Source organism: Stegodyphus dumicola, chromosome X1 (genome assembly GCF_044657685.1).
Source record: "Stegodyphus dumicola isolate Sdum_Otavi_A_Nest chromosome X1, ASM4465768v1".
NCBI classification, from domain to species: domain Eukaryota; kingdom Metazoa; phylum Arthropoda; class Arachnida; order Araneae; family Eresidae; genus Stegodyphus; species Stegodyphus dumicola.
This window is the reverse complement of record NC_140780.1, coordinates 225442544-225453887: the sequence shown is the minus strand read 5'-3', so window position 1 is coordinate 225453887 and position 11344 is coordinate 225442544. Positions and strand designations below refer to the sequence as shown.

The window sequence follows — 11344 nt, the reverse complement described above, 5'->3', positions numbered from 1 at the left end:
TTTTTAATTGCTAGTTATTATACATAATACTTAATTTTTAACACATTCTTATTAGAAAGCATAACTAAGAAACTTCTTTTTAAAGCACCACAGTGATTGCAATGAATGTCGTTAAATTTACAAAAGTATTGAAGATATATTGAACAGCATTATAACAAGAAACTACTGTACAAAATATGTAAATTTAGCATAATTTCTTTTTTAGTATTTGCATAGTTTCCTCCAAATGAACCTTAATGGGAAGTTATCTTGCAAAAATTTAAAAGTATTAAAATGGCCTCTATTTAAGATGTAACTGCATTTATAATTATTTTGTAATTGTGAATAGATTATATTATTGCAATTAGATTATGCACTTACAACATAATTGCATAAAGTAATGAAATTAAGAGTTCACAGATACAATGTAATATAATTACAATGCAATTATCTAAATTGTAATTATAATCACTTATTTAATACCACAATATTATTATAATCACAATGTAATTTAAATTGGGTACTATATTTGTATACCCTCCACTCAAATGGAGGTACTGATAAGCCTGGAAGTTATTATCAACAAAAAGCCTGTTCAGGACAGTTTGATGACAATTTCCACCGGGCGAAAAGTACATTCTTAAGCCCAGGCAAATCATGACAATAAAAATCATTTAGTCTCATGATTCACTATATTTCAAACCCTAAATTTGAATTCTGCACCAAATTATTTACCTATATTTTAACATACTTTATGAATTATTAGAAGCGATATGGCAAATATCTTCTAAAAATAACTGTAAAATATTTGTATCCATTAATTGATTCAGATACACACTTTTATTATTTAAGTATATCAAAATAACAGTTTCATGTTCCTGAAATACAAAAATTATGAAAAAAGTTAAAAGTAATATTCTTAGAAGCATATGATATTAGTCACCAGCTGCAAAATAGTTAATTTTTTGCCCTAAATACAAGTTTATTACACAGTAGTCAAATGTGTAACTTAATAACATGTTATATAAAAAATTAATGATAATAAGTTTATCAGAAATGAATTAATTCTGCAAACAAACTTTCTGCATTTGAAAATTTTCTACACCTGACGGGAGAAAGAGATCTAGTAAAATTAGATTTATTATAACTTCAGTTGGACCAAATACCTTCTCTCTATATATATGCATCACTAAAGAAATAAATAAAATTATCATGCTTAAAAAACAGATGTACCATACCAGTTTTTTTCCCCTTGTTACCCTTTACATTGAGAAATAACAAACAGTACAATGCTGAAAAATACTATCCTTGAAATTTTGTTTAAATGAAGAAACACACACCATCTTTTTATTTAAGCATTACACTTAAAAAACAGATACACATACCAATTTATTTTCACTAGCCTTTATACTGATAACATGCCATATAAAAATGAAAAGAATTATCCTTGAAATTTAGATAAAATGAAGTAACACAATGGGAAAATTTATGCACATGGACAACTTTTCTCTATTGCATGTTGTCTGACATGATCCACAAGTGCCTAAAAATGTATCCAAAGAAACACATTTCAATATTAACAAAAAATTGTTTACAGATTAAAATTCATTTATTTCATACCAGTATTATAAAGATCATGCATGAAACAAATCTGCTTTCCCATACTTTTAAGTAAAACTTAACTGAAATTTTATACTGGAAAATATGCTATATTTCTATATATTGGAAACAAGAAAATAATACCATAATAATATACTCATAGCCTAGCAGAAAGTAACATATATAACATCAAACACAAAAATTTATATACTCGTAGCCTAGGAAAAAGTAATACATATTACATAAAACACATAAATTATTTAATATAAAACATACATACCTTCTAAAATTATTTTACTTTTTGTTTCTTATTGGCCGATGCTGATGAATATGAAACGTTATGGGCTCTTTTGTTGATAAGATGCTGTGTAAGGCCTTTGCATCTAGTAATAAAAAAATTATCAATAATTACTTTCTTAAGATTACAGCATTCTGGCATGGCCACATGCGTACATTTATCAATTATTCTTTCAACTAATTCTTTTGTGATGGCTGATTGTAAACGAAGGAGTACATCTTTACATTTTTGAAATTCTCGTTCAGCTTCCCTACATATTTGATACATTCCTGAAGAGATGACCTTCAGTCCACCTTTATTGCTGTGTTTTGTAAGAATTGTGCGATGCTCGGGTATGTCAGGTTCCAGCATGTCCTCTGAAATGGTCATAGCTGTTTTACAATTTTCACATATGCTTTTTTTTTCAACAACTTATTATATATGGCTCCTGCGATGTAATGTATATCATTTTCTTCCACAGCTGGGGGCAAGCGACGTTTCACTGCCACTGCAGAAGAGGTAGATGGCACTACAGAATTGGAGATAGGATGCAAGACCTCCTTTCTGATAGCAACCTCTAATTCAGAAGCATCAAAGAGGCTGTGGTCACTTTCAGAACAATAATTTGGATTATTGATATCCGAAATGAACTGTGATAGGCACACTAATTTCAGTGCTCTCTTGGCTTGCAAAGCAGTAGGCTTTGCACCCGACTTTCGTCTAATCTGTGAAAAGGCATTTTCCAGCGCATCTTGTGTCAACCTGCCTGGTAAGAAAAATGTAAACCCCTCGGAAAATAATTCTTTTGAGAGTTTCACAACACTCAATGTGCTCATAATAATGCCAGTTTGAAATGGCTTCCATGATTTTCCAAACTGAACAGTTTCAGTCACATGAATGAATTTCAATAAAATATTAAATTTCTCATCTTGATTTTTGATAGTGATGCCTTTTTTTGGATGCCTTGCAGTCATAATTGTAAACCATTCTGCTACAAGTCTCAGCCACCATGCAGAAGTTAATGCTTCTTTTGCAACTTGGTGTAAAATAACTGCTTTTTCAATAGCAGCAGCTGTTTTTACAGAAAACAATTGCACAGCAGATGCCACATTCATCGAGGAAAAGTGTGTTGGGAAGAGATGAACTCTGTTCAAGTGATGTAGAGATCTCAGGGCAGCATCTGATTCTATCTCACTTGACCAGAGTCGTTTCACATACACTGAAGATACTATCCTCGATGGCAAGGCATGCTGCTGGCGAAATTCCTCTGGTAATATCATAATACTTGAAAGAAATGCATTTCTCATGTTTTTAATGAGATGTGGTACATCTGCAATACTGTGAATGAAAACATCAGGTCCTCCAATATTGTAATTTGTCTTCCTATCTGTCCTAGAGACAGATACATCCAATGACGACCACATTGCTCTGTTATTGCTTCCCATATCTGAAACAGAGGCTCTTACAGTTAAACCTATTTCTGTAGCTGCTACTACAGTTCTATGAATTAGATCTTTCATGTCAGAACCTGATGTTGAAGGCCCTGTTAATTCATTGGCAACAATCTGTTTCCATGATGTTTTAAGGCCTCTAAGCATTACAATAGTGTAATGCTTAGCAACTGCAGGTTTTCCTAACGTAACATTTCCAATGAATGACTTAGACGATGTATCAAAATCTTGATATGAAGCTATTTCCATTTCGTCAACTAAAAGGCAGCAGTTCCTATCAAGAGCATCCAATGAATGAACTTTTGTCTTGAGGAAAAAAAACAAATTTTCTAAAATGCCGAAATTTATTTTTATTTCCCTAATCCTCCTGTTCAAGGTACTGTACGATGGTGCTGGATATCCAGTACTTCTGAGGTAATTATATCCATGTTTGCCCAAAGCAAATCGCATCTTCAGTCCTTTTATAATGGACTTTTCTGACCAGTTCCTTTTTGACTGCACAGCAAGGGCTCCTACTTGCTCATCGGACAAAAATGATGTCAATTTTGCATCTTTTTCTTGAAGCTGTTGCTCAAGGAATTCTATTTTTTTTAACAACTCTTCATTTGAAGCAGGTAGAGTTTCCTAAATTCAAAAAGAAATAGTAAACATGTTATGCTGTGATTATTTTTTTAAACAATGGTTGGATGAATTAATATATTTGTAATAACAATGATTTTTTCAACAATTTTTTTGGAGAATATTAAATAATTTACCACTTCAGTATTTGGCTTAGGACATCTTACTTCTCTTATCCTCTTGTCAGTTACAGATGGTGGTGGATTTGGAATGCTAAAGAGTGTTGGTACTGCAGTTTTTCTTAGTTTTTTTCTATCTTTGCATAGTGACTCAAATTGAGATTCCTCAAAATGATCCTGTAAATACATAAAGTAATAAAAAAAAAGTACACAAAATAAATAAAAGTACAAAAAAACAAACCACACAGTGAGGTTGTGCCAAAGGCAGCAAGCATGAACTGTAAGTAAGTATAGGCAATAAATAAATATGCAGGTAATTAAATTAGGCCCAGTATTATAAAAAAGTGAAACAATAAACAAACCATGTCTAACATATCAGCAGCAGCATCTTGTAAGCTTGGACAGAATTTAATTATCCAATATTTATTTTTTGCCTATAATTTAAGGTGTTCTTTAGAACATTATCCAAAAATTAAATGAAGTAGTGTTTTGCTATAACATTAAAAACAACTAAAATAAAACTTTATATTTCTTGCTATAGTGCTCTTACAATAGATAAGAAAATAAGAGTTCACTACACCCAACTTTTAAGATACTAGGCCGATAAATACATTTATAATTAGAGCAGACTATGATTCTTGTTATAATTGTAGTAATGTTTATTGCTCTAACTGAAATATTTAATTTTTAATTCTCTAATCATTCAAAACATAGCCCTAATTTCGGAGCACAGTGCCAACATGCATTTTAAAAAGCATCAAGGCCAGTTTAAACGACTATTTTTTAAATTACATTGGCACAGACATATCCAATTAAAGTTATTAAAAACTCTAGAACGTAGTTCAGTAGCTTTCTGAATTTGTAGGCAATTTTTTATTTAGAGATGACAATACAAAATAACGCTTCAGAAAATATTATTTATCATGTATAAAAATCTGTTTTGTAACACAGATCAGTAATAACTGTTTATCAATGTCATGAGGATTTAATTTGAGGAGATCACATTCTTTAGAAGTATCAAATTCATGAAAGAATTTTGGCTTGGCCTTTGAAATTCATCATTACAGGCAGATTTATTTGATTGTTATGCATGCATTAAACACTACACATGCATTAAAAACACTACACATGCATTAAAAACACTACAATTATTTTTGAAAAGTACACATGCAGTTTCACAAGTTTTCTGAGCTTATTTGAATGTTCTGCATTCATTTCTAAATCTTTACTCTTATTATCTTTTTAAAATTGCCAAATTGTATAATACTGTGATTATAAATATATGGTACTTGCAATTATTGAAGTCAGATTATATATATTTTGTCTCATACTATTCAATTTATTCTATTGACTTCAGATGTCAATGTCAAAATTCTGGAAGTTATTTTAACCAAGAAACAGTAGTGGGCACCGTGCATAAGCAACTCATCTAACTTTTTAACAACAGTGATTATAAAATAAAGAAAAAAATTATATATCATTCCAACGATATTGCAACTATAGTATAATGTTACATATATCTTTAGCAAACATTCAGATTTTATCTTGACTTTCCAAATTATTATTTATTTTTTAATAAATTTCAATATGCTAATGATTTTCATGTTACATTAGTATAAATTCCACAATTAGCACAGGAAAACAAAATCCGCGCTTTATATTAGAAGAGAAATTTCTTTTCCACATTCAAAACATCTACATTGGCGATGTTTGGCGACGGGTACATTAACCCTAGACTAATTTAATTATAGCTATTATTACAGAAATTAGCAGATACTCAGGTTATTGTACACAAGAATTTCACTTTACTTGCACATTATAAACATCAGAGAAGATATAAACTCTAAATGAAGGCGTAATTAACATTATACTTACTAAGCAAAGTTCAGCGCCTGGACCAGGTTTCCAATTGTCTCTTCGGCAATTATTTACCCATATTTTTCTTCTTTCTTCATTTTTAGGAAATTTTACCAATGTATGACCTTTCCGTGAATGATTTGAACAATTAATAGCTGCACATCCGCCCATTTTACACAAAAAAACACAAAAAATTGTTGCACCGTAACTACACAGCCGCCATTAAATCTCCCACTTGGGAGAGCGAATGCCTGATGACTCAGCCTGGTATATAGGAGCCTTAATTTTAGTCGACACGAGTTGATACAATTTCGTCACGATCCGGATTTGATAGCCATCTATCGTTTATTAACCGACCGGAAATTTTTTCGACAATACCTGAAAAGCTGTTTTCTCGACCTCACGGACGATTTACTGGATACGCTGCGGGAAAAAGTGCGCGAGGTTCATGACAAACTAGAAACCAACCCGCTCATTCAAAGCATGCTTCATTTTTATGTGCACATGTGTAAATATACGTGTTTCGAATACGATCTGTTCATGTACCTTTTAGATGTCCTGGCCAGTCTTCTCATTGCGACCAATTACGGTCGCAAATTTTTTATTTTGAAAGGCAACACGCGCAATGGAAAAAGTAAATTCTTTCAAATGATCTCGAAGGTCTTTGGAGGCTATAGTCATGGTATTCGAGCCGTCAATTTACAAACGACGAGTGGTCAAGGACTATCAGCCCAACCCGAACTGGCCTCTTCGTTATTTTGTTGTCGGGTAGTGACTGTTGAAGAAATGTCGGGAAAATTAAACGAAAACCTCGTGAAAGAAATCACGGGTAATTCGACCACCAGTTTTCGGAATTTGTACGAGCAAAATGTAGGAGCGATTCCCAGTGCCAAACTCATGGCTTCTACCAATACGTTCCCAGTGTGTACGGCCACAGAGGCGTTTAATGATCGCGTGGTAGCAATTCCTTTTGACGCCGTGTTTACGAAAAATGCTCCATCCCTCACCTCAGAACAAGTGATGCAGGATCAATATTTACTCGAAACCAAAGATTCTATCGTCGAAGATTCCTATAAAGGTTTCTTTTTAATGATTTATCTGCATCTGGCCCACAATATTAACATGGAGGACGGCATGATCCGTTACCGTTCCGAACCTGAAATATTAGTAGAATTCAAAAAAGAATTTTTATCTTCGACCGATATTTTTACACAATTCAAACAGTATGCCGATGTACAAATCATTCCCGGTTCTGTTACGACCTTTAACGAACTGAAATCGGCCATTCGACAATTTTTGAAAACGATGCGCGACACCTCCATCCACGAAACGGAACTCATTATGCATTTCAATGATGAATTTGGACATTTGAAACGGACCGAAATGGATTTCAGTTCCTTTTCAGCCGAAAATAATATTTCCTCTTCTTTGGATATAGTAGAACCCCTTCAGTTTGAAAATGCCGAATTGAATTCGTCTCTCAAACGAAAGCATGACGACGAAGAGGGAGAACACTCAACCACGAAACATTTAAAAGTGGACGATGAACCCATTGATCTGCCTCAGCATAAAAGACAAGTTATTTATTACGATAATGTTATCATCAAAGATCTGAAAAAAGACAAGAATTACTAACCTTTTTACATATGCATGAGGTAGGTTCCCAACATTTCATTGTGTAATGACTTCGAAAAAACAAGAGTTGACTGAAGAAAGCCAGATTTCAAGATGTTTCTTCTTCAAAAACACAGAATCATGTGAAGTGAAACTCGCAATGCTGAAATATATAAGTGAGAGTCCATTCTTAAAAAATGGTGATGTCCGGTCGATCGAGTCGGGTTGTAAAAATTTCTAACAGCTGAGAAAAAATTCTAAAGATTTAAAAAAAAAAAAAAAAAAAAAAAAAAATACCCCCCTTTTAGTCTGAAAATTGATGTCTTCAATTTTTCGAAAATTGAAGACATCAATTTCGGAAGAAAAAGGGGATTTTTTTTTTTTTTTTTTAATAGAATTTTTTCTCAGCCAGCTTCGAGTCATTCTTTCTCTTCTCACTGACTATATATAAGAACGTTGTTCTTACAGTCCTGGTATTGACATTAACGTAGCTGCTAGAATAAAAGCCATTGTAGGTATTTCAGCTAAGCACAAACAGAGGCATGGAAACAACTTTTTAAGAATTTCTTCAACGGGTACCGTGGATTGATAAACGCAGTTTCCTGCAGCATCGCATGTGCGTTTATAATGTTCTGAGAGAAGGTACTTGTACTGTTCAAAATAATTCCAGGGAATGAGGACTTTTCCACTACATGTTTTAGCAAAGTAGATTTCACCTTGGGCATCTTTCAGGACGTAAGGTTCTTCATTTTTCACTAAATAATATTCGTTCCTTCGGAAATCCACCGGGTATCGTTCTTTTCCGTCCGCGTATTTGGCCAGAACGAATTCGTTTTGAATTTGAATAACGAGGGATTTTTTACGTTGTAGAGGATATTTTTCATTTCCTTTCCGATCTTTGGCATAATATGGAAGGCCGTCTCGGGTTTTAGCAAAAGGATCACCTTTGTCGGGATAGATTTCACCTTTTGGGAGTGAATGGCATACCTTTCATGACCATATTCACTTTTCACAAAGACTGGATCTTTTTTTCGATATTTGTAATATTCGCTACCATATCGATTCGGATAAAATTCCATTATATTGCTTTATCTTTTCAAAAATAAATTTCTCGTCTAATGATTTTATTTTTATTTTTACTTTTCATCGTGAGCATGTTTAGCTAATAAATATTGATGATATTTATTGCCGTGCATTAAATAATCCATTGTGATCCAAGTATATTTCGGATTCGCGAGTAGTGCGTAAAAATATAAGAGATAGATGCAAGTGATATGGTAATGAGCAGAATCTTTAGAAAAAACTGACTGGCCATTTTGCGAATAGGGTCTAAGACTTCTTCATTCGATAAAATAAATTCTTCATCATTCCATTCCAGGGCATTAAACAGGGGCTGCTGATCGATTAAAAGATATAGGTGTCCATATTGCGACATATTATCTAAAACGTGACGGATATGAGCAACGGCCTGTGATTGAAAATCTCGAACGAGTCGAGGCGTAATCTCAAAAAATAGATTCAGAAACCGGTACGTCGCTTGATAGTTTTCAAGTTGAGGATTTTGCCCAATCACGAATCGGATGAGTCGATCAATCGGTAATTGAATAGTTTTCAAAACAGAAATATCGTAATACTCTGCCATGCTTCTTTAATCCTTCGAACCGAAGAAGAAAAAAAAATTAAATTAAATTGAAAAAAAAATGAATCATTCAACCTTTCTTCCATGGCGAATCACCGAACGGTTCAATCGACAAATAGGTCCCTCCTTTCGATATATTGTTCTTATTTCCCATACTGCCACGTTTGATTTGGAAAGAGATTTAAAATCGACCTTGGGTCTTCAATCTTGGTCCTTAATACAATTTCTACAAAAGTTTCGTCAACATCGAGTGGGTATAGAATATATAACTCTGTTCACTCGCAAGGATAAGATACGTCTAGGACCTATTGCAGTACAAGTATCAGAGCGGATTTGTTTCCAACAATTAAAGAAAAAATTTGGAACTCAATCCATCCACTTAGTTGGAGCCACCTATCTAAAAGGCAAATTGAGAGATTTTCATGTGATAACCGTAGAGGATTTTAGATTCAATGTTCTCCTGAAACAAGATGACCGATAAAAATAAAACATGGAATCCTATATCGTTCTCAATTTCGAAGGTTTCGAATTGAATGGTGATCCTCTCGCCAAAGAACTCAATCTTTCTTATAATGATGATTTTTCCGACTATATTATTAAAGAAGTGGCTTATATCACCCATGATCGTTCCCAAGGCATTATCTACGTGGAACCACCCATACCGTGGTCTGAATTATCCTATTCCGCCAAACAAAGTGTATCGAGTGTTCATTTACCGTTAGCGGATATAACGCATGGCTTTTCATGGAATGAGGGTCATTTGCCGTACGATCAATTAAAACCGTTTCTCGTAGCTCTAACGGCAGGATATAAAAACATTTACTGCCCTCATTATTGGAAAATTAATGTTTTGTACCAGATACTGGCCCGTTCTATTTATTTCAATTTCGTCTCCAAGAACAAGGAGGCGTTTCATACCGCGCCCATACCAATGAACTATGAATATTCATCGTTTTGTCCGAAACATATAGGTCGGACCAAATATTGTGTTTTCCAAGAAGCTTTGTTTTATTTTCATCGCCTTCAAGAGTACAAGAAAGAAACCTTTCCGTTTGTCATTCATAAATCTTTAGAAAAAAATGAAAAAGAAAGAGATTTACCTCCAACATAATCCAACACGTTATAGAATACTTTTTTTTTCCTTTCCCATGAATGAGTCAACTAGGATCTAGGTGGGTCCCTCTTCAACAGCACGTACACATTTGAAGCGAAACACGAAATGCTTAAATAGATAAGGAAGAGTTCATTCCTAAAAAAATGGTGATGACTTGTGAATCCAGTCGGCTGGAAAAAATTTCTCAAAAAAAAAAAAAAAAAAAAAAAAAAAAACTTTTTGTTAATTTTTATCATGTCTAGAAGACATGATAAAAATTAACTATCCCCTTTTGTTTTCAATGATGTCTCACCATGTTTCTAAAAATACACCATGACTCATTTATTTCTTGGAATTTTATTTTTAGAAAGGGTGAGACATCATTCGTAGACAAAAAGAGTAGATAGTTAATTTTTATCATGTCTAGAAGACATGATAAAAATTAGCAAAAAGTGTTTTTTTTTTTTTTTTTTTTTTTTTTTTTTTTTTTTTTTTTTTTTTTGCTCTGAAAAATTTTTTCCAACCGACTGGATTGAAAAGACATCCCAATCTTTTAAAGAATGGATTGTTTCAGATATTTTTCTTTCTCTCACGACTTTAGTTTTTAAACAGTATATTAATGCAGATTAGGAACGCAAGTATGGCCAAGATACCTATCATAGAAAGAATGATTTTAGTCCAGTTGGTGGTGGATTGATGATTATTTTCGTCAGACTGTATCGGGTTGGCATATATTTTCTTCTTTCTTTTCTTCTTTTTCTCATCCTCTTCCACTGGATCTTCCTGTCCTGGAAGACCGCTTTCCACTTTCTCGACCACTTTACCCTCCGAGTTATTATATATAACTTTATAGGGTTGGAATCCGTGTCGAGAAGCGCGTTTAGATCTCAAATTGGTCAAATAATCCATCGGTTTCGAATGCGATCGGTACAAGTAGCCTATCAAATTTTCGGGTTCAATTCTAGGGTCTCGTATAAACGCAGGCGTCCAGGGCTTGTCATTTAAATTGGGAACAATGATGATTTGATCACACGTGATGGGGTATCCACTCGCAAAGATTTGTTCCTCACTCACTTTCTTGAACTGGACAATGTACTC

General features: G+C 33.5%; 1 long non-coding RNA gene across 1 annotated transcript; it reads right to left on the bottom strand.

The window, feature by feature from the left end:
• Window positions 1–599: 599 nt before the first annotated feature.
• On the bottom strand, window positions 600–2712 carry LOC146993428 (uncharacterized). The gene is made up of 2 exons (XR_015038796.1): window positions 1859–2712; window positions 600–1522 (listed from the first exon to the last, which is right to left on the bottom strand). It is a non-coding gene; the product is annotated as an uncharacterized LOC146993428 (long non-coding RNA).
• Between the last annotated feature and the right edge of the window lie 8632 nt (window positions 2713–11344).